Raw genomic sequence first — 23,811 nt, forward strand, 5'->3', positions numbered from 1 at the left:
GTTACAATTTCATACATGACTGTATTTTACTGCAGTAAAATTTCTGACATATGTGAAGACTCCCACAGCTACACTGGGAATTGTGAGGTGGAAATAAATGGGTTGACCTGTCAAATCCCTTTATAAGAGCCTCTGTGGAATTACTGGTCCAAATCTGGTTTGTTTCTGGATTGAAGGTCCTGTTTGTTGTTGTTGTTGTTGTTGTCTCTTTCGGCTTTTCCCGGTTAGGGGTCGCCACAGAGGAACTCCGGTCCGCTAATGATTAGCAGTAGATTTTTATGTGCCAAGTTGCCAGCTCTGACGCATAACCTTCAACGAAGGTACGCCCATTCATGCATGTCTCCAGAAAGAAGACGCTTTAGCTGAGAATCTAACAGGACAACATCTTACTGTGAGGCGACAATGCTACTGCAGCACCACCACCGCAGTATTGAAGGTCCTGTTTGTAATGTTTTAAATACGAGTGGACAGACCACCATTTGGCTGTCTCTCATAAATGCTGCAAGTCAAAACATTCCTGAAGCAAGAAGTTGAATCAGGCTGCTCTCAGACTGTGCCCCACATCGTCCTTGAAGGGCTCTCCCAGATTTATATACAGCTTGCAAGCCATTTGAATGTTTGTTTTGATACTGGTTTGCCCTCCTTACCATGGATGAAAGCTGCAAGCAACTGATCAATCAGCAAGAAAGTCTTTGTCCCTGCAAGGTAGAACACACATTCAGTAAGTACAAAATTCTTTCTGCTTTGTTTTGGGGAGACAAAAGAATCCATGTAGATGAACAGTCTGATTTACAGAAACTTCTGTTACTACCTTCGACACAAAATAAGGATCTGCCTTTAGGTTGACCCCCATCCCTAAAAACATTTGAAAATGATGATGTCCTTACATTCATTGCTGCAGTATTCTTAACATTCTGGAGTCCCTGCTGTAGAAGACTGTCATCTGGCCACAATACCAAAAACTTCCTGTTGCATTTAAAGGTAAGCCTGAACATTGCTCAAACACTCCTTAAAGGTGATGTTCAGGTTGAACATAAACAGAAGTCCTTTGCTGCCAGTCCTAATGCATCTCTTCACCGGTCTGTTTACCTGCGATTGTTTTGCCTGTTGCACACATTTACGCTCTCCAATGATTGCCTACACCTGTTTTCAGTGCGGATAAGTACCCCATTTTTTTCTCTTGCTTTTTTGTGCTCCTTGGGGTTAGTCATCTAGGAAGGGTAAATGCCAGTGTGAGAGAGAGATTCTCCATAAAGACCGCCACAAGTGTCTTTTTTTGTCTAGGAACATCTCATGATCATACATCTTTGTTCTAGTTGCCAGGCATTAGTTCCAAAAACCCTCTGCAGTAGACTTTTTTCCCTTTCCTTGTATCTGGAAAACCAACGTCGTAAGCTTTTTGCAGACTATACACTGGATGAAATCTCCCACCCCAAGAGTAAGCCGTTAGGGAAGAAGGTGAAAAAGGTAAGACCAGAATCTTCCACTGTCCAGCCTCTGCCAGGTGTTTCTCCCAAGGCTGTTACAAACCTGGAGGCTCGCCTGGCTATGTTGTTGGATTCCTCTACCGTGACAGTGTTGGAGGCTTGTGAGGTTCTGATTGGCAGCACATCCGATGAGGCTTTACAGGTGTCTGTTTCTGACGTTCAGGGGGAACTACGGTTTATTTTTTCCGAGGGACCTAGAGGAGTTCCTCAGATTTTAGTTTGGGAAGAAATTCCTACTACAGTTCTTAATTTTTTGGAGGGGACATTCCCTTAAAAAAGAAACAAAAACTTAAACATGTTTCTTCTGCTCCTAAGGATCCTCAAAGTGAATGGCAGGCTTTCACTCAGTGGCTATTTTCTGCTTTAATGTCTTTAAAGCCTCCTCAGGGGGTTTCATTTCCTGCTTCTCCATGGTCTACTCCCCTTAAAAAGCCTAAAGAACAGGATTCTTGTGAGACTGAGCTGGTTCTGATGACAAATCCCTGAGTTTTCTACTCAAATTCCTTCTCCATTGGACTATGGGTCAGAGGAGGAGGACTCTATTAGGCCTGATGCTCCTTTTGAGGAACTTTAGTTTGGGGATATGCTCTCTAGGATGATTGATTTTTTTTAAGTGGGATTATTGCTCAGGTCCCTGACAATCCATAGGAGATACTATGAGTTACTACAGTTGGAGTAATCTCCTAAACCTGTGGCTATTCATCCTGTTTTGGCTGCTTTGCTGGATGTTTTTTCCTGTGCCTCTCATGCTCCTGATTCCTTTTATTTGGTGCCTAAGGATTGCTCCTTTTGTATAAATTTCCTGCTGCTGACCCCTTTTGTGGTCTCTGTGGCCTCTGATAAGCCATCTCAGTTGCTTCCTTCGCCAGGGTTACTGCCTTCTGACAAAGACAGTAGAACTATTGAATGGCTGGGCAAGAAGATTTACACTTCTGCTACCCTAAGTCTTTGGGCTATTAATTATCAGACCCAAATGTCTAGGTATGTGTTGGCTCTTCTTTCTTGGGCCTGTCAACTTACTTCTGATTTTCCTGTGTCTGAGGGTAAAACTTCTGTTTTTTCCTTGCTAGGGACTTCCTCTCAAGCCAATCATCATTACATTATATGTAGTTATGATGCGCAGATGTCTCTTCTAGGGCTGATGTTTTTGGTTCAGTCATGAGGAGATATTCTTGGCCTAGGCTCCAGCCTCTACCTGATGATATTAAAGCTAAGTTGATGGATGCTCCCCTGGATTCATAACTTTTGTTTGGGGAAGCTGCTGCAGGTTTAAATCCATTCAGGATAAGGGTAAGGCTTTACAGAAGGTTAAGCATGTTTTTATTTCTCCTGTGCCTAAATTTGAGAGAAACTATCCCTCTAAACCTGCATTTGTTCACAGACACTCCCGCCCTTCCACTAAAGGTGGGAAGAGAAACAAACAGGCTCCTCCTCCTAAGGCTACTCAGTTTTCTGAAGCCTTTCTTTCCAGACAAACCAGATGCTGCCTGTCTATCCATCTCCTCCTAGCCATATTCCCCTTTCTCCTTGCCTTCAGATCACTCAAGATTCTTGGGTTTTGTTGATCACTCGTTAGGGGTACTTCATGGAGTGGAAATCCTACCCTTCTGTTATGGGGATTCCTCAACCTCCTCAGGAACCGCTTCCCTTTTTACCAGATGTTCTCCAAACTCTACTGACTTAGGCTACTATTCAAGATGTGCCTGTGTCCCAAAGGGGAAAAGGGTTCAACATCCAGACTGTTTCTAGTGCCAAGAAAAGAGGGCACTTGGAGAACTATTTTAGATCTCTCTCATCTAAACACTTTTTTAAAAGTGCCTTCCTTTCAAATGTTCTCTTCAGATTCTGTTTCCTCAAGCATATATGGTGTCTCTGGATCTCAAGGATGTTTATCTCCATATTCCAAGTCCATCCTCTTTTCAGGAAGTTTTTAAGTTTCTCTGTTTCTTCCTGACATTTTCATTTCTCTGCTTTGCCCTTTGGCCTTTCTACTGCCCCAAGGGTGTTCACCAAATACCTTGCTCCTGTGACTGCTTTTTGCAGACTTTAAGGGACCCAGATATTTCCTTACTTAGATAATTGGTTCATAGGTAGGTGCTAGGCTATCTGCCTGAGGGCATTTACAAGCCTAGCCAGAGTGTGTCAGCTTTCGCCGCCCCATTGATTAACTGATCCTCTTGTCAAGCAGAGCCAATGAAGTGATCCCAGGGGTGTATTTTCTGTTATCCAGCCACTCGTCAAGGCTTCTCTTGCGTGTTAGTGAGGGGCTCTGCCTAATGTAGTTTGGAATTTTGTTCCAAAGCATGGGGAGTCTCTGTGACAGGAATCTATCCCTCCAGCATGTTCTATTTATTGCTGTGGCGAGGTTTAGCTCACGAGAAAGCGTGGCTCGCAGTGACTTGGATTTCTTTAGGTGGAGCATGTCCATCAATTCTGAGTTGGACATGGCTTTGTAAGTCAGGCAGAGATCACCTCTGAGTAAGCGATATGCCACTAAGTACAGCCGGAGTTTGTTGATTCGGGCATCCTCTCCAAAGACACTTTTGAAAAATCTTCATTTTTGCCATTTCCCTTCTTCAGAGCCTGGGGTTCACAACAAATTTCAAAAAGTCTTCTCTGACTCCTTTTCAGGATCATGTTTTTCTGGGTTGCAGAATTCAGTTGGTGCCTATGATTGCAGCCCTGCCCCTCCCTAAGCCTTAACTCTCATTTCTTTCTTTCACACTCTCCTTCCCCTGGCTTCCATTACTGCCAGGGAATTTCTGAGAGCTCGGAGTTTTATGGCATCCACCATTCTAATGCTTCCTCTGGCCAAACTTCACATGAAACAGTTTCAGTGGCTTCTGAAGTCAGTGTGGCTTCAACATGCACATCCTCTAGACTTGGTAGTTCCTCTTCTTCCTTGTCTCATACAGGAACTTTACTGGTGGATTCTGCAGTTGTCTCTGAACCTAGGGATACCTTTCATACTCCTCTTCCCTCTCGGGCATTATTCACAGATGCTTTAGACCTGGGCAGGGGGCCACTTTTAGTTCCCTAAAAGTACAGGGGGTGTGGTCGTCTCACCATCAGAGGGAGCACATCAATATCAAAGAGACGTGAGCTCTTCTGCTGACCCTTCAGGCCTTTCATCCTCTTTTTCTCTCCAGGGCCTCTGAAGGTCTTCACAGACAATACCACAATAATGTTGTATATCAACAAACAGGGAGGAGTGAGGTCCTACTTTCTTTGTTGGTTGGTACTTCTGGTATGGGATATTCTTGTCAAGTATCAAGTGACTCTTTAGGCAGTTTATATCCCCTCTGGTCAGAACATTATGGCAGACACTCAGCTCCTTAACTCAGTCCCACAAATGAATGCTTCACAGGAATGTGTTTCTGGACATTATTCACCAGTGGGGTACTCTTCAAGTGGATCTTTTTGCCTCCTCTCTGAACAGACAACTTCCTCTGTTTTGTGCCAGAGTCCCAGCTCCTCTGGTATGGAAGGTAGATGCCCTCTCATTTTCTTGGAAGGGGATTTTTTTATACATTTCCTCCCCTTCCTTTCATTCCAAAAGTGCTGTTCAAAATTCAACAGGATGTTCCCAAAATCTTGTTGTGACTCCCTTTTGGCCACAACAGCACAGGTTCCCTCTACTTCTGCATCTAGCCAGGGGAAGTCATCACAAGTTACCTCACATGGTGGATCTAATCACACCAAGACAAGGGATCTCTCATCTATCCCCACCTGTCCGTGCTGTAACTGACATTGTGGGTGATAGGATTTTGACTCCTCATAGAGACCTTTTTTTCTGAGGACATTCTGCAAGTACTGCAGGAGGCCAGGAAACCTACTACTAGGAAATCTTACTTATCCAAATAGAAGAGGTTTTCTATTTTGTGCCTGTCTCGCAACCTGAACCCACTTAATGTGGATGTTCCTTTAGTTCTCTCTTATTTCTGTGAGTTGCTCAATGCTAGTTTGGCCTCTTCTTCTACTAAGACCCACTTAATCAGCTATATCTGCTTGTCTGCTTTTATCTCCTCATGTAGCTTCTAGATGTGAAGTTAAAGAATTTCTCAAAGGTGTCCTTAATATTAGACCTCCCAGGAAGCCCGTTCTGCCTCCCTGGGTTCTTAATTTTGTTTTGACTCTGGCTCCTTCTGAGCCTGCTGTTTCAGCTTCCTTGCAACACTGTTCTTGGAAGACTGTTCTGTTGTTAGCCCTTATTTCTGCCAGATGGGTGTCTGAGTTGCAGGCCCTAATGGCTTGAACTACTCTGATTTTTCATGAGGACAGAGTGTCCTTACATACTAATCCCTCTTTTATGCCTAAAGTAGTTAATGAGCTTTCCCTTAATCAGTCTATTAATCTGCCTACTTTTCTCCCCTCTACGCAGTCTGATAGTGAGAGAGTGCTGCACACTTTCGATGTGCATAGGCAACTCAGAATTTATGTAGACAAGAATAAGGCTATTCAAAAATCTGATCAGTTTGCTTCTTTTCATCCTAGATCGATGTGTCTAGCTGTATGCAAGCAAACTATTTCTTCTTGGGTCTGCAATGGGTCCCTGTTTCTCTTCCTAACTAAATGGAGAATCTTCTCCATTTCACCTGAAACAATTAGCGTGGTACGTTTCCTGTGTTTTTTTTTTTTCATAGCACTGAGTGTGGAATAAGAATCAGGTCACCAAATCTCCCAGCCCAAGTCCCCAAAGGTGGGGAAAGATAAAGATACTAGACCATTTTAACAGCAGATCTAACCTCTGGAGTAGGAAGCATGACAACTCCCTGACTAGCTGTACTACCACAGAGAAAGTATAATTGTCTAAAATCTTACCATAACAGTAGATGTTCTTCTCTTCACTGCGCAGTATTCAAAACCTGTAGGATCTCCTGTCAAGGCTAGCTCAACCTTCAGCCAGTACACCAAAGCCTTTACACATTACCATCATCACACATTACATGTATGCTTCCTGGGTAAGCCTAGGGAATAAAGATGATGTACGGATGCTCCAAACCCAAAACTGAAGTGTCCCAGGAGAACTAAAGTCACTTCAGGAGAAAGGAGAACATGTACATTCTGGGAAAACTGAGATGCCTAGGAGAAAGGCAAAGACCCCTCAGAAAGCCAGACATTCCCAACAGAAAAAAAGGAAGAGGCAGGAGGGAGGCACTGAATACAGTGACAATTTAGAGGACATCTACTATTATGGTAAGATTTTACACAACTGTACTACATCCTTCCAGTATCAGTACTGCAATATTCATAACTTGTGGGACAGTACAAATGTTACTGTATGGAATAGGAGGAGGAAGGCAAAGAGGAACCCTCCACAAACCATAAAGGACAGCCTTGGCAAATACACCCTGGCTCTGGAAATCACATCCAACTTGTAAAGTTTAGTGAAGACGTGCAGAGTGTACCAAGCAGCAGCTTCAAGTAGGAAAAAGGTTCCATAACCTTGAAGAGCCTTGAAGAAGGCTCCAAAGGAAGCCACTGCCCTGGTAGAATGGGCTCAAACAGAGGTAGAAAGCTGTTTGTCATAAAAAGGGATGGTATGCTTAGAAGCTAGCAAACCCAATGTTCTGGAATGAAATGAACAAAAAGCTGCTAAGATCTGCATATAGACTTTGTCATATCCAAACAATACAGATCCACAGTATGCACAGTCTTCTCACTAGAAGACTGCAAAGAAAAAAGGTAGGAAGCTGGACAGACCACTTAACAGACAAGTCACTGACCACCTTGGTCATAAATGGAGGATTAGTACGTAGACACCCTGTTTTCATGAAAAATCCAAAAAGGGGAAACCACCATCAAGATGTAGAGTTCAGAAACACTCTTAGCAGAGGTGGGGGCAAATAAAACAGTGATCCAGGTGCAATGCTACAAAGAAGCCACAGCCGAAGGCTCAAAAGTAGCCCGAGTCAATTTCTCAAGAACACAATTAAGGTTCCAAAAGAGAGGGTTAAATTTTCTTGGGGGCCTGATGTGGATGATACCATTCAGGAATCATTTAACCTTAAATCTATTGACCAACAGCAGATTCAAAAGCAGACAAACAAATTGCTAACAAGTGAGTTTCAACAGAAGAATATGCCAAGCCAGCATGGAGCAGTTCACACAAGCAAGAGAGAAAAAAAAGAAGTTATGTACTTACCATAAAGTTCAATCTGTATTGTAGATTTTTTCATTTCTCCTCACATACAGGTTTGGATCTGATCCATCAGATCCGACTTGGCCGTTACTAAGCTCGTAGCAACCAAAAAGCTTTTGGACATCTCCCCTTACCCACAATGCACCTCTCCCTGTTACCTCATATCTTGTTTTCCAAGATTACTTCCAGATGGAAAATATGGAGAAAAATTTTATATGAAAAAGCTATAAGGAAACCATTTCTGAGTGTGGAGAAGATAACATGCACCATAAATTATGCTTCTCTTTCAACCAGAAACAAAAGTTTGGGGGCTTGGAGGGAGGGTTTGTGAGAAGAAATGAAAAATCGACAATACAGATGTAACTTTATGGTAAGTACATAACTTCTTTATCAAAGGTTGTCAATTTTTCTTTTCGTCCTCACATATGGGACAGAGTCCCCAGCTACCTTTATCCTGGATGGATTCATGCAAGTCCCAAAAAGAGCCTCAGTCTCTCCAAAAAGGGTGAAAGACAAAAGTATTTATTTCCAGATCAAAACACACACCTCATAAGCACTTTCGTCCCTTCAAAGAGATTTCATCAGATAAAAACCCATACCAATACCACTCTTTGTGAATCTATTAATTCAATAATTGATTGTAATTACTTGAATGATGATGGTATATACATAAAGATAAAATACTTTTATGTTTCACGCTTTGTGGAGACTCAGAGACTCCTTTTGGGACTTGTTTTTGGAATTGCCACTTTTTTTCTGTTTGTTGGACTCATGGAAGAATGTTCTTCAGAATCATCAAATCAAAGGAGGCTCTTCCCCCGGAGACCAGATCCAACTTGTAATGAGGGATAAAGGTATGATGATTTGCCCAAGTGGCCACTGCAAATATTCCTTCCATGGATGCATTAGCTTGAAAAACTATCGCAGAGGCCATGGCCCTGGTTGAGTGAGTTGAAACAGGTCTTGGAAGATGTATACCTTGTTTAGTGTAGAAGAGAGCAATGCAATCAGATAGCCATTTATGCTACAGTAACCTTGGACACTGGTAGGCCCTTCCTAGGGCTTGAGAAGGAAATGAACACTTGATCTGCCCCCTCCTAAATTCTAAAGTCCTGTGCAGATAAAAAAACATGATTGCCTATGGACATTCAACAAATCCAGTAAGTATTCACCTTTATTGGTGAAATTAGGGAAGAAAACGGGGAAATTAATGGTTTGATTGATATTAGTCTCAGAAACCACTTTAGGTAAAAAGGAAGGGTTGGTGCACAAACAAACCCTGTCTTTATGGAAAATCAGGTAAGGAGGTTGGGCAGATAAAGCCTGAATTTCTGATATTCTTCTTGCCAATGTAACAGCTACTAGGAAGAAGGTCTTCCAGGGTTAAAATTTTATATTAAATGTCACTGCGGGTTCAAAAGGGGGTTGGACGATAAGATGCAGCACCAAGTTTAGGTCCCATGGAAGACAGGGATCCTTGTGGGGTGGCCTTAGTAATAGGGTCCCTTTCAAGAAGCCCATGCAAAGCTTGTTGGAAATCAGTGACAAGTTATCCTTCTCAATGTGAAAAACGGACTGCTAACTGTACTTGAACAGTAGAGGCAGCTGCACCACTGTCAAAGAGGTCAGCAAAAAATTCTAGGACGGAGTGAATAGGTGATGTGAAGGAATCTAAATTATGTTACTGTGCCCATTTTACAAACCTCTTCCATTTGCTCCTATACAGCTTTTTAATGGATGGTTTATGAGATGATATCAAAATATGATGAACTGAGGAAGAGAGAGCATAGGTTGTCTGGCTATATATGGAATTGGAGGAACCAAGCTGTTAGCTTCAGGTTGGGCAGATTGGGATGAATCATCCCAGTCAGGTGTGACAGAAGGTGTGGAGGGAGTTTCAGAATCCAGAGTTTTTCCCGTACATGAGGCCAAAGGAAGGGAAACTAAATTTGTCAAGGCCAAAATGGAGCAATGCGGATTACTGTTCTCTTCAACCTGTTTGCTTTCTGGAGAAATTTGGGAATCAAGGGGGTAGGGGAAAGGCGTACAGGAGACCAGGAGGCCAATCGTGTATGACAGCATCCCTCTGGGACTCCTCCGTCAGGGAGACTAGGGAAAAGTAGCTGCTGCATTTGTTGTTCAGATGGGATACTCATGAGGCATGAGAATGACTTTATTCAACTTGTCCGCAATCACGTTGGACTTTCCCATTGCTACAAGAAAGCAGTTGGACAAGATCACCCACTGCTGCACTCTAAGCGCTTCTCGACACAGGGGGTATGGTCTGGTTCCTTCTTGCTTGTTTATGTACCAGACCACAAGATATGTTGTCTGATTGAATCTCCACTGCTCTCACAGGAAGAGCAGCCTGAAAGTCCTGCAACACTAGGAGCACTGCCCTCATCTGCATGACATTTACGTGTAAATTGGCTTCGTTGGGAGACCAAGTGCCTTCAGGTGTTTTCCTCAGATAATGACCCCCCCCCCCCATCTGGGAAGAGTCTGTGGTCACCACAGCCTGAGTCTGAGGGGGAACTAATGGTCAGCCTTGTGTTACCTCATCAGAATGAATCCACCATGACAGAACTGTTCTGCAGGTGTCCATAATCTGTATCTGTTAAGACATCAGCTGATGGATTATCGACTACTGTGCAGCCAGAAGCCATTGTAGTATTAGCATGTGGAATCTCAACACCAGTACTAACCGTATAGCTGCAGCCACTGAGTCTACAGCCTATAAGACATAACGGGCGGCTATCTGCTTGTTCTGGAGTAGCTTGTGTGTTTGGCACCTGACTGTTAGTACTCTGGAGTACAGAAGTCTTGCAATCATCAGAGTCATGTCCAAATTTGCTCCTATAAATGCCAGTGTTTGAGCAGGGTCCAAATGTGACTCCGTAATTTATGGTAATACCTAGCTCTTTACAGATTTGGATAACAGAGTCTCTTGCTTGAATAAGCAGATGCCTGGTTGGGGCAGAAATGAGCCAGTCATCCAAACAGGGAAACGTACAAAATCCTGGTCTCTCAAGTTAGCCGCTACCATTGCCATGCATTTGGTGAATACCTTGGGGACTGTAGTGAGACCAAAGGGCAGTGCTCTGAACTGGCAATGACTGGCTCCCAGCTGAAAGAGTAAGCGCTTTCTGGATTGTCTACCCATTTATATGTGGTAGCATGCATTCCGAAGGTCTATACAGCACATAGTCATCCTGTTCCAAGAAAGGAAGCATGGACTGTACCATGACCATTCAGAACTTGTGGCATCAAACTGACTTGTTTAGTCTGCTGAGATCCCAAATTAGTCTCTAGTCCCCTGTTTTCCTAAGAACTAAAAAGAACCTTGAGTAAGTTCCGAATCCTCTTTGGTCTGGAAGGACCTCTTGGATGACTCACTGTCCAACAGTTTCTGAATCTGAATAACTGGTTGATCCCTTTGACAGGGTGGAATGTCCAGGATTTTTTCTGATTGGGGGGGGGGGGGGGGTCGTGATAAAAAGGGATTAGATAACCTCTGGGTATTATTGTCTGAACCCATATGCTGGTGGTTATTCTTAGCCAGGCTCTCCAGTACAGGGATAGTCAACCCCAATTGCCTCCAGAACCGGGCAATCAGGCCTCCTTTCAGGAGTACTGAAAGGGTATCCCAAAGAATGTGGGCCTCCTCTGCCACGAGGGCGGTGTCTTCCAGAACTGTCCCCCCGCCCCTCTGCCCTTGGGGGAACTCTCTCCACGTGTGCCCTGGTAAGATTCTTGTGATTTCTTGAACCACATTTTACCACCACCATTCTGATCCTTAGGTTAAGGTCTCTGAGGGGCTGAAAAAATGTATGCCCATGGCAGAAAGGGTCTTACCCTCCTTCTCACACCTGGATAACTTATCTTTGACCTTGGGACCGAAAAGGGATGTGCTGTCAAATGGAGCACTAATGAACAAAGACTTAAAAGGCTCACCAAAGTCACAAAGGGACATCCAGGAATGCCTCCTCATAGATATGCTGGAACCCGATGCTCTACTCATTCCTTTGGCTGTATGAGCGATGAGGCTCACGGAAGAGTTAACTACAGAATATGCAGGGTTGTCAGCAGGGAAGCAACCTTCTCTCAGACTCCCTCAACTATGGCTCCCTCAAGGGTATGTGAAAGCTCCTGGATTAGATCCCTTTACAACTTGGTGAAATGAGAAAGGTAATTTAGCGATTGTAAACACAGGTTGCAGGAAAGACTCACTTCCTGCATCTATTCATCGTCCTGGAATCCTAATTAGGAGGATGAACAGTGGAACTCTCCTCCGACAGTTCCTTTTTGGTAGCTACCGCCACAAAGTATAGTTGTGTACACTTACCATAAATGTAAAAGTTAGAGTGTATTCACTGTTGCAGTCATCACACTTGGGTTATCTCTGCCTGCAGGTAGCCCTCAGTCAGCTCGAATACCAGAATCTTGGGATTTCTGCATCGGATGTTGTAGCCTCTTATATGACATCAGGTCGTCAGGAGTATGAAACATGCAGCCGATACCATTACATCAGTTTTTCTTGCCCCAAATGTCAGGAGCCCCCCAAAAAAAAGCAAGCTATTAAATGGTGTGGAGCACCACCAGTAAAAATTAAATACCACTGCCATTGAAAATGGCCACAAAGAGGATAGGTAGAAAGGATAGAGAAATCAGGGGGCTGGAGGGAGAGAAACCAAGACTGCAACAGTGAATACACTCGAACATTTACATTTATGGTAAGTATACACAACTGTACTATGTTCTTCGTGTTTCACTGTTGCAGTCATCACACTTGGTTTGATTCCCAAAGCTGAGTGAGGGAGGAAGCAGTCAAGAAGTGTTAGGGCTGGCTAGCAGGCCTTGTAAGACTGCTGTAGCAAATCCAGCTCTGGACTTAGAAAAAATAGGTAAGTGGTAATGCTTGGTGAAGGTAATGCTTGGTGAAGGTGTGTACAGAACTCCAGATTACAGCTTCTAGAATGTCCTTGGTAGGGACTCCCCTGAGAAATGCTGTAGAGGTGGAAGTAGCCCTAGTGGAATGTGTTCTGATCCCCTGTGGGTAGGTTTTCCATGGTGCTTGTAGCAGAAATGGATGCAGTCTGCTATCCATTTGGAAATGGTTTGCTTTTAAATGGCCTTGTCCTCTGTCCCTGAAGAAAAGCTGACTAGCAGCTGGTCAGATATTCTGAAAGGTTTATTCCATGCATTTGGTGAATACCTTGGGGACTGTAGTGAGACCAAAGGGCAGTGCTCTGAACTGGCAATGACTGGCTCCCAGCTGAAAGAGTAAGCGCTTTCTGGATTGTCTACCCATTTATATGTGGTAGCATGCATTCCGAAGGTCTATACAGCACATAGTCATCCTGTTCCAAGAAAGGAAGCATGGACTGTACCATGACCATTCAGAACTTGTGGCATCAAACTGACTTGTTTAGTCTGCTGAGATCCCAAATTAGTCTCTAGTCCCCTGTTTTCCTAAGAACTAAAAAGAACCTTGAGTAAGTTCCGAATCCTCTTTGGTCTGGAAGGACCTCTTGGATGACTCACTGTCCAACAGTTTCTGAATCTGAATAACTGGTTGATCCCTTTGACAGGGTGGAATGTCCGGGATTTTTTCTGATTGGGGGGGGTCGTGATAAAAAGGGATTAGATAACCTCTGGGTATTATTGTCTGAACCCATATGCTGGTGGTTATTCTTAGCCAGGCTCTCCAGTACAGGGATAGTCGACCCCAATTGCCTCCAGAACCGGGCAATCAGGCCTCCTTTCAGGAGTACTGAAAGGGTATCCCAAAGAATGTGGGCCTCCTCTGCCACGAGGGCGGTGTCTTCCAGAACTGCCCCCCCCCCTCTGCCCTTGGGGGAACTCTCTCCACGTGTGCCCTGGTAAGATTCTTGTGATTTCTTGAACCACATTTTACCACCACCATTCTGATCCTTAGGTTAAGGTCTCTGAGGGGCTGAAAAAATGTATGCCCATGGCAGAAAGGGTCTTACCCTCCTTCTCACACCTGGATAACTTATCTTTGACCTTGGGACCGAAAAGGGATGTGCTGTCAAATGGAGCACTAATGAACAAAGACTTAAAAGGCTCACCAAAGTCACAAAGGGACATCCAGGAATGCCTCCTCATAGATATGCTGGAACCCGATGCTCTACTCATTCCTTTGGCTGTATGAGCGATGAGGCTCACGGAAGAGTTAACTACAGAATAAGCAGGGTTGTCAGCAGGGAAGCAACCTTCTCTCAGACTCCCTCAACTATGGCTCCCTCAAGGGTATGTGAAAGCTCCTGGATTAGATCCCTTTACAACTTGGTGAAATGAGAAAGGTAATTTAGCGATTGTAAACACAGGTTGCAGGAAAGACTCACTTCCTGCATCTATTCATCGTCCTGGAGTCCTAATTAGGAGGATGAACAGTGGAACTCTCCTCCGACAGTTCCTTTTTGGTAGCTACCGCCACATAGTATAGTTGTGTACACTTACCATAAATGTAAAAGTTCGAGTGTATTCACTGTTGCAGTCATCACACTTGGGTTATCTCTGCCTGCAGGTAGCCCTCAGTCAGCTCGAATACCAGAATCTTGGGATTTCTGCATCGGATGTTGTAGCCTCTTATATGACATCAGGTCGTCAGGAGTATGAAACATGCAGCCGATACCATTACATCAGTTTTTCTTGCCCCAAATGTCAGGAGCCCCCCAAAAAAAAGCAAGCTATTAAATGGTGTGGAGCACCACCAGTAAAAATTAAATACCACTGCCATTGAAAATGGCCACAAAGAGGATAGGTAGAAAGGATAGAGAAATCAGGGGGCTGGAGGGAGAGAAAGACTGCAACAGTGAATACACTCGAACATTTACATTTATGGTAAGTATACACAACTGTACTATGTTCTTCATGTTTCACTGTTGCAGTCATCACACTTGGTTTGATTCCCAAAGCTGAGTGAGGGAGGAAGCAGTCAAGAAGTGTTAGGGCTGGCTAGCAGGCCTTGTAAGACTGCTGTAGCAAATCCAGCTCTGGACTTAGAAAAAATAGGTAAGTGGTAATGCTTGGTGAAGGTAATGCTTGGTGAAGGTGTGTACAGAACTCCAGATTACAGCTTCTAGAATGTCCTTGGTAGGGACTCCCCTGAGAAATGCTGTAGAGGTGGAAGTAGCCCTAGTGGAATGTGTTCTGATCCCCTGTGGGTAGGTTTTCCATGGTGCTTGTAGCAGAAATGGATGCAGTGTGCTATCCATTTGGAAATGGTTTGCTTTTAAATGGCCTTGTCCTCTGTCCCTGAAGAAAAGCTGACTAGCAGCTGGTCAGATATTCTGAAAGGTTTATTCCTGTCAAGGTAGAATTGGAGCAGTCTGTGTACGTCCAAGGAGTGCAGGATCCTTTCCCCTTTACTGTGAGGATTAGGGAAGAAGGTTGGCAAATGGATGGATTGGTTTAGAGCCACACTGGACACCACCTTAGCATAAAGGATGGGTTAGTCCTGAGGGAAACCCTGTCCACATGGAAAATAATGACGGGTTCCACAGCCATTAGTGCCTGTAACTCAGACACTCTTCTTGCTGAAGTTATGGCTAGAAGCAAGGCTGTTTTCCAAGAGACGAATTTTAACTCTTCTGAAGCAGCAGGTTCAAAAGGGGGAACATGAGCTTTTCCAGTACAAAGTTAAGGTCCCAGGCAGGGGTGGGAGCTCTTCTAGGGGGCCTTAATTTGTTAGCCCCTCTCAGGAACTGTTTGATGAGAGGGTGAGAAAAGAGAGGTGGCGCAGTATTATAATGAGCTGAGATGGCAGAGGCATGAATATTAATGGAGGAGAAGGAGAGATCTCTGTGGAGCAGCTCTGCTAGGTAATTCAGGATTTGAGGTAAGGAGGGCACTGCTGTGTCCTTTCCTTAAGACCGACTCCAACAACAACATCTTTTCCACTGTTTAGAATAGGATTTCCTAGTACTAGGCCTTCTGGCCTCAAGAATGACGTCCAGCACCTGTTTGCTGAGTGTTGCTGATGACGTATTCAGGGTATAAGCCAGGCTGCAAGATTTAGGGTTTGCAACTGTGGATGCAAAATCTGTCCCTCCTGCTGAGACAGCAGGGAAGTTGTCTGATGTAGGTGCCAGGGTGGCAATGTTGTCAAGACTGTGTAGGAGTGGGTACCAGTGCTGGCATGGCCAGGCTGGGGCAATAAGGATTGCCCTTGGCCTGTCCTGTTTGATATTGAGTAGTACTTTTGAGAGGGGCAGAGGAGAAAAGCATACATTGTGAGGTTTTCCCATGTGAAGGATAGGGCATCCACCTTCCAGGCCCTGCTGTGAGGGTTCCTGGTACAGAATTTGCTCAACGGGTGATTCTCGGGGGAGACAAAGAGGTCCACCCCCACTGTTCCCCACCTCTGGATTAGAAGTTTGAAAGAGTTGGGCTCCAATTTCCACTTGTGTGGGTCCAGTAGATGTCTGCTTAAGTCGTCTACCAGTGAAATTTGTTGGCCTAACAGGAACTGAGCTTGTAGGTGCACTTGGTTGCTCAAGGCTGTGTTACACAGGGCCATGGATAACCTGCAGAGTGGGTAGGAATGGGTTCCCCCTGCTTGTTTATGTACCACCTAACAGTGGTGTTGTCTGTCTTTAATAGCAGCTGTCCTGGAAAGATTAGATATTTGAAGGCTGTCAGAGCATTCTGTACAGCTAGCATCTCTTTCTGATTGATATGCAGGTGTATTTGTCCTGGGCTACACTTGCCTTGAATGCATTTGCCTGCCATGTGAGCCCCCCCCCCCCATGTATAATCTTTTGCGCCTGTTGTCAGGGTTTGGGCTGTGAGGGGTTGAATAAAGGGCAGTCTGTTGTTGTGGCTGCATGCTTCTGCCCACCAAAGGAACTCTGCCCTTAGACAAGGTGATAGGAATCACTGTTTCCAGGTCCTGAGAATGCTGACACCAAAGACTTTAAGTACCATTGAAGTTTCATCATATGCAGTCTTGCATATGGAATTATCAGAATGCATGAGGCCATGAACCCTAGGACTTGCAGTATTTTCCTTGCAGATAGCTGGGTTTTGGTGGCCATTTGTTTGAAGTAGTTGGTCAAATAGACCTAGTTTTCTGGAGTGAGGAATGCCATCTGGGAAGTTGTGTCCAAGTTTGCTCCCAGGAATAAAATTTTTTGACTGGGCAGCAGTTGTGATTTCTTTTCGTTGATGGTGTGCCCCTAAGAAGTTAGGAGTCTTTTTACAAATGTCAGGTGCTGAAGCGGCAATTCCTGACTGTCCGTCTGAATCAGACAATCGTCCAGGTATGGGAAAATTTGAATATTTCTCTGCCTGCAGTATGCAATGGCTGGAGCCAGGCACTTTGTGAATACTCTGGGCGCAGTAGATAAGCCAAAGGGAAGTGCAAAGAACTGATAGTGCATAGAGCCTGCACTGAAATGTAGATATTTCCTGCAAGACTCCCTTATGGGGATGTGCAGATAAGCATCTTTTAAGTCTAGGGTGACTAACTAGGCATCCTTGGCTAGCATAGGGAGAAGTTGTTGCAGGGTAAGCATTTTGAATTTTGAGACCACCAGAAAGGTGTTGAGAATGGACAGATCCGGGATAGGGCGCCAACAGCTCTCTTTTCTGGGCACCAGGAATAGTCTGGAGTCCCTTTTGTTCTAATGGAACAGGTTGAATAGCCCTGATACTGAGAAGGGAAAGTACTTGCTTTTGAGCCTCTGCCCACTGGTTTGGAGAAAGGTCTGGAAACCCACTTGGGGTTGGCAGTGAATGGAAGTAAAATCTGCATCCCTGGGATACAATGTTTAGAACCCATTGGTCCTGAGTAATGGACATCCAGTTTTTTGTATGAAGGGCAAGTTTTCCTCCTAGGGGCGCAAGTAATTGGGCATGGCTGGGAAGGATAAATGAAAAGTCATTGTGAATATTTTCCATGAGGAGGTGGCTTACCACTCCCTGTTTTTGAGGTGGGAGCACTCCATTGTTTAGATCTCTGCATACCCTGAGACTGTAGTCTTGGTGGTCTGGTTCCCTTGCGTTTGGACTGAGAAGGCCTGGAAGGGGTTGGAAAGGACCAGTTTTTAGAAGGCCAATGCCTACTGAATCTAGGTGGCTGCACCTGTAAGAATTATTTGGCAGTTTGTATAGATTTAGCTTTTTCCTCCATTTTTTTAAGAACTTCTTCTGCTTTTGTTCCAAACAAGTGGTCCTGATTTAAAGGAGTGTCTAGCAATTTTGCTTTGACATGATCTGGCAAGATAAGATTTGTTCCTTCAGCCAGGCATGCCTTCTCAGTACAGACCCAGTGACAGCAGCCATACAAGATGCTTCTAGGGCATCAAAACCACACTGCAAAATATGTTTACTTACTTGGTTTGCAGAATGCATTAACTCTTGTAAATCTTTATTTTCTGCATAATCTGGAAGTAACACCATTTTTTGTTTAATTAGTTCCATAACATACTGTTGGTACTTCAACATGTGAAACTGGCAATTCAATGCTCTGATGGTCAGAGTTGCAGAGGTATATACCATCTTACCCCATCTGTCTAAAGCTCTGGAATCCCTGCCTGAAGGGGTAGAGTTTTTGGCTGTAGTAGCCTTAATGCCTTTAGGTCCCTGGGAAATGGTCTCTGGATCCACAGTAGGATTCTTGAAGTGAAATTTGTGAGAATCAGGTACTCTGCAGTACCTGTCAGGTTTTCTAGGGGCCGGAGGTAAAGTGTCTGGAGTAAGACTGGATTCCATGAAGACATCATCTACAATATCCAGGACAGGGGGTATAGCTAGAGGCCTGTGCTGAGGCAACTCTAAAAATTCTCTGAGTCTCATTTTGGACTGAGGATAGTCCTGGCATTCCCAGCGGAAATGCTCTCAAAGTATGCAAGATTTCACTAAAAGAAAAATCCTCTGGAGGGGAGGCAGAGGGAATGGAGTCCACTGCATCTGAATCCTCATAGGTTGATAAGAGCATGTCTTGGTAATCAGAAGGGTCAGAGTCATCGGACTCCTGGTCTGTAGAATCAGAAGGAAACTCAATTCTTTGTCTTTTAGCAGGGGAAGGCTGGCTTCCACTAATTAAAGTAATAAGGTCTTCACCCATTCTAAACATTTGTTTTTGTGGCATGGGAGCTTGAGCATACGCTTTGGTGGTCAGTTTTCTAGGCATAGTGCGAACTCTGTGCCTAAGAAACTCGATAGTTTTAGCTGAGAACGAAATTGTTGGTTTAATACGAACATCGGTAGGTCGGAATACACCCTCAGAAGCCGGTGCCTGCACAGCAGCTCCGGACCCATCCAAGGTAGAGACATCCGTAGTCGAAGAAGCATCTTGCAGCATACCGGACTCCGAATGGGTCCCAGCAGAGGCCTGCGAATCTGTAGAAGCGGCATCAGGGGCTGCAAAGGTACCTCACTGAGTACTGGCTGACTGGCAACTAGCTTAATCGAGGTGTCGTCAGCAGTTTTGGACCTATGCGGTCTGTCTCTATCTTTATGTTTTTCCAGAAGATCGATAGTCAGATGGCTTATCAAACCCATTTCGGAATACAGGGAACAAGAGCGAAAGAATTTAGCGACAAAAATAGCCAGACGATGAATAGTTCGGGCGTTAAGGCACAGAACCGACAGCTAGGGACATTGTGGTCTAGGCCTAAACAGGTGACGCAGTAAGAATGAAAATCTCTGTGAGGTATTTGCTTTCCACAGGCAAGACAATTGTTAACTTTTTTCTGACATTGGTTAGAGCAAGAAAAAAGGATCCCCAATGGGGTACTTAGCTTTAAAAGACTTCAGGTCTGAAACTTGAAAAACAAAAATTTCAGGTAGCGGCCGACCAGCACTTGCAAACTGCTTCTGGCTTCTTCACGGCAAGAAAGGCTGAAGAAATGGCGTCGGCTGCATGTTTTATACCCATGACGACCTGACGTTATGGAAGAGAAGACAGCATCCGACGCAGAAATCCCAAGACTCTGGTATTCAGGCCGACTGAGAGCTACCTGCAGGCAGATAACCCAAGTGTGATAACTGCAACAGTGAAACACAAAGAACATCCATGGTATCCACTCCAACTCTTCTGTCCAAAAAGTCTTGTCAGCTGGTGCGTTGATTATTTTGTTTGGTCTCGGGGGGGGTTGACTCGATAGAATCTGGGCTCTCACATGCCTGGAGAGAGAGCAATTCTATTAGCTCATTAGCAGGAGGAGTGACCCAGGAGGTAGACAGTCCGGATTCGAAGACCGCCAGGTACACCAACTCCACAGGCAAAGGATTACTAGACTGCCAGCCACCTCTCTATTTTAAAATCTCCAAGATGTCCCTAAAGGAAACATCTTCAGGGGGTGACCATGGGGATCCTTCTCCCTCATCTAGGTCAGTGTCTTCTGTGGCTGACTCCTCGGTGGAGTCCAAATGCTTCATCTTGCAGGTCGTCTTCCGAGGGACCTCCTCAGAGGGATACTCTGGGGAAGTATCAGTAGAGGCAGAGGTACCCTGAGACATGTACCCTGGGGCCCAAGGTCCAGCTGTCCCTGTGAAATGTCCTTGTCAAAAAATGTGCACAGTGAGCATAGATGGGGCTGAGGATCTGACGAGGGAGGTGACTTCCTAGTTGCAGAGGCAGCTATAGCCTTCTCCAAAGCCCCCAAAACTGACTGTTCCTGAGTGGAGAGAGAGTCCATTTCCGACAAGCCATGCTGGTGGGAAGGAGTTCTCTCCAGCTCCAAAGACAACTTGTCTGGGGTTGAAGCCGGTGCCAAGCTCATCTGTGCGTAAGCCCCAAGGTGCATAGACTGGGAATTGACCACATCCATGTTCCACCAGGTTCGCTACAGCTCCGCGTGCTCTTCTGCTCCAAGAAGGCTGAAGAGCTCTGAGCATAAGTCCGATCTGAAGAAAAAGAAATACTCATATCCGAGCTAGAGATTGACGGTATATAGGAACCGACAACTCCAAGGCTTGTCCTGAAGTTGGAGGAACAACCAGAGGGGGAGCGGACTGCTTGGGTACCACCTTGGACCATTTGGGTCAAAGCCAAGGGGGACTTCATAATGCCCTGTGCCCACAAAACTTTGTGGACCATACATTCCATGTCCTTTTCGGTAAGGCTTCGAAGAGGACGCTGAAGGAGATTTTGGCATGCTTAATAAGAAAAATGGTACCCTCGAAGGTAGAGTTGGCAGATAGGGAGTACCAAGTCCTTGGCAGGAGAGCCAATGGGTTTAAAAGTGCTGGAGGATGGATCAGATTGAATGGCTTCAAACTATCATGACCAAAGAGGCTCAGAGCCAAACAAGCTGAATCTGAGAAAGAAGTACTCAACGCCAAAGGCTTCAATCGAATCAGACTTACATCTCGGCTCCAAGGGATCTGATGGAGCTGAGAAAGGCCTCCTCTTTCTTTATCCAAGACTTTTGAAGCAGCAGCAGCAGGGCTCAAATGAGTCTATCTAGATTTAGCCACAGATTTGGGGTTACTATCAGAAATGGCCTCACCAAAACAGGATGGTAACAAGCCCCTCAAAATAAGTTTATTTTTCCTTTCATCCAGCCCCCGGTGGTTAAAGGAGTGGCAAATAGTACAGTTTTCCTGCAGATGGTGGGGGCCCAAGCAGTATACACACAAGGTGTGAGATCTTTGTGGTGCTGGTTGTGTTTAAGTTTTGGTGTCTGTTGGCCCTTTTGTGGTTGTAGTGCGAGTCACTGTACAGAATTTTGCTTCCCACCTACTGAAAAGATAAAGGAATGCCCAAACACACACACACACACACACACAGTGAATCGCCAGATAAAAAGAAGAGCACAAAACAGTAAAGAAGAAGGAAACTTTTTTTTTTTTTTTTAAAGAAAGGAAATGCAGGGAGGGAAGAAACTACTAACAATAGCAGTGACGATACCGCTAAGGGTACACAGGAGGGAAAGGAAAGTAACCTAATTAAGGGAACTGGAACTCCAGACTGTGGTAATGCTGAAGTCACACCAACCACAGATACCACTTGAACTTCCTCATATAAAGCCATGAACCTCAGAGCCCTTAGAAATTCCTTGGCAAAAAACAGAGACAGAGAAGTAAAGACCAGAAGTAGGATGTCACAGATAGACTTGGAAGTAGGCAGAGAAGCCAGCATTTGGAACAGTTTGAATCCTGCAACCCAGATGGAAGTAGGCAGAGAAGCCAGCATTTGGAACAGTTTGAATCCTGCAACCCAGAAAAATGTCATCCTAAAGGAGGACATGACCAACTTCTGGAGAATGACAGTGAGATCCAGACTGTTCAGAAGGCATCTAGCGCAGAAGCCTTGATGGTGAGGGAGCTTGACGAAGCAGGTCATCCACACAGAGAAATACCTGAATGCCTTGAAGCCTGCAGAAAGCTATGACTGGGGCCAGGCACTTAATGAATACCCTTGGGGCTGTGGAAAGACCAAAGGGCAAAGCAGAGAACTGAAAATGAGAGGAAGAAACAGAAATGTAAAAACTTCCTAAATAGAGGGTGAATGGAAATATGAAGATAGGCATCCTTCAGATCTACAGAAACCAAAAAGGTTGGAGGAAGCAAGTGGGAAAATGGTATCTGGAGGGAGAGCATCCTAAAGGAAGGTACCTTGAGAAATGTATTTAGAAAGGAAAGGTACAAAACAGGCCTCTAGACCCCCTCTTTCCTGGGGAACAGAAACATCCTGGAATAAAATCCTGTACCCTTCAGGACCTCTGTAATGGGATGAATCGTGCCCTGATCCAGTAAACCCTACATAGCCCGAAAAAAATGAGGAATTTGGTCTGGGAGGGTTTCCAGACCTTAAACAGACCCCAAGAGTCTGTAGTAATCTGTTGCCAAACAGGGAGTTACAGAGAAAGTCTGAGAGATAAGGGAACCTGGCTAAGGAAAGGAGGCAGACTTGCCCTGAAAAGTAGGCTTTTTTGGTTTATGCATCTGAGTAGGTTTGTCAGAAAAAAAAACCATGCCTGGGAACCTTCTTCCCTTTAGAAGACTGAGACTGTCTACAAACAAAAGCAGTTTTAGTTGGATAGTATCACTGAAACTTAGTAATGAGAAAGACAACATTTTTCTCAAGATTCTTCATGACCTTGCCTTGGTCTTGTAAGGTCTTAAATAAATCAGCAACTGCAGAACCAATGAGATTTTGGTTATACAAAAGATCTAAGGAGCATCAAAACGCTTAGCCTTCACATCATCAGGTAAAGTGAAAAGATGAGACAAAGAATAGCATCTCATGACGGAAATTGAAGGAGCAGCTCTACAGGATGCATAAGCAGCATCACAGCTGCACTTGGAGTGACAAGCCACTTGAGAATTGGACCCCACGATGGAAACAGCAGTGGACTTGGCCTCAGAATTAGGCAGGTCAGACAGAACCCTCCATTTTGAAATAAAAGGGATAAACTTTACCTGGTCATGTTAGTCTGATAATTTATGGCAAGAAATGCTAGAGTGACAGAATTGTACACTATCTTCCCCAGCCTCAGCACAGCCTGCATTTTATTGTCAGAGGGAAGAAGTTCAGAGGAAGGTAAAAGCTTGGAAGGCTTATCAGCAGAGACAGATACCACAACTGGGTCAAAAGAACAAAACTTGCGAAGGAACTTGAAAGCCTCAGACACTTTTTAAAAAAGGTTAGGCTTCTTAGGGGCAGGAGGTTTGGAATCAGAAGCCAATGAACCACCTGAAAAAGCATCAAGCAGAACAGCCATGACAGCAGAAACAGAAAAGTTCTTAGGAAAATCCACCTGCAACAAATTAATACCTTTTCTGGATGTTAGAGACCTGGAAACAATCCCACTTTAAATGCTCCATCATGCAAACCACTATATCCTTAAAGGACAATTCCTCCAAAGGAGAGTTAGGACTTAAGGACTTCTCCTCCTCATAGCCATAATCCAAAGGTGATGCCATTTGGAAAGAGGAGTAGGCTACGGAATCGTCGTCTGAATCTGATCAATCAGCTGAAGAATCAGGCTCCCTAGATCTCTCAGGTGAAGAAGCCCAAGCAGGAACAGAGACAGAATCCCACTGCAGTGGTCCCAAAGCCATCAGAACATTAAACAATCCTTGAGTAAAATACTGCCATTCCTTCTGTGAATCCCTGAAGGTGTGTGTGTGGGGGGGATATGTTTAGCCTTCTGTCTCTTCTTAAAAGGAATGTCAGCTTTAACCAACATAGGTGGCTCTGTA

The 23,811-nt window shown here is 44.7% G+C and overlaps 1 protein-coding gene across 1 annotated transcript in view; it reads right to left on the reverse strand.

Moving 5' to 3' along the window:
* The window catches only part of ATRX (ATRX chromatin remodeler), a 3,779,564-nt gene that overhangs the window by 982,280 nt on the left and 2,773,473 nt on the right, over positions 1-23,811 (reverse strand). The gene's annotated exons all lie outside the window — the stretch shown is intronic.

Source organism: Protopterus annectens, chromosome 15.part0 (genome assembly GCF_019279795.1).
Source record: "Protopterus annectens isolate FY-2018-M chromosome 15.part0, PAN1.0, whole genome shotgun sequence".
NCBI classification, from domain to species: domain Eukaryota; kingdom Metazoa; phylum Chordata; order Ceratodontiformes; family Protopteridae; genus Protopterus; species Protopterus annectens.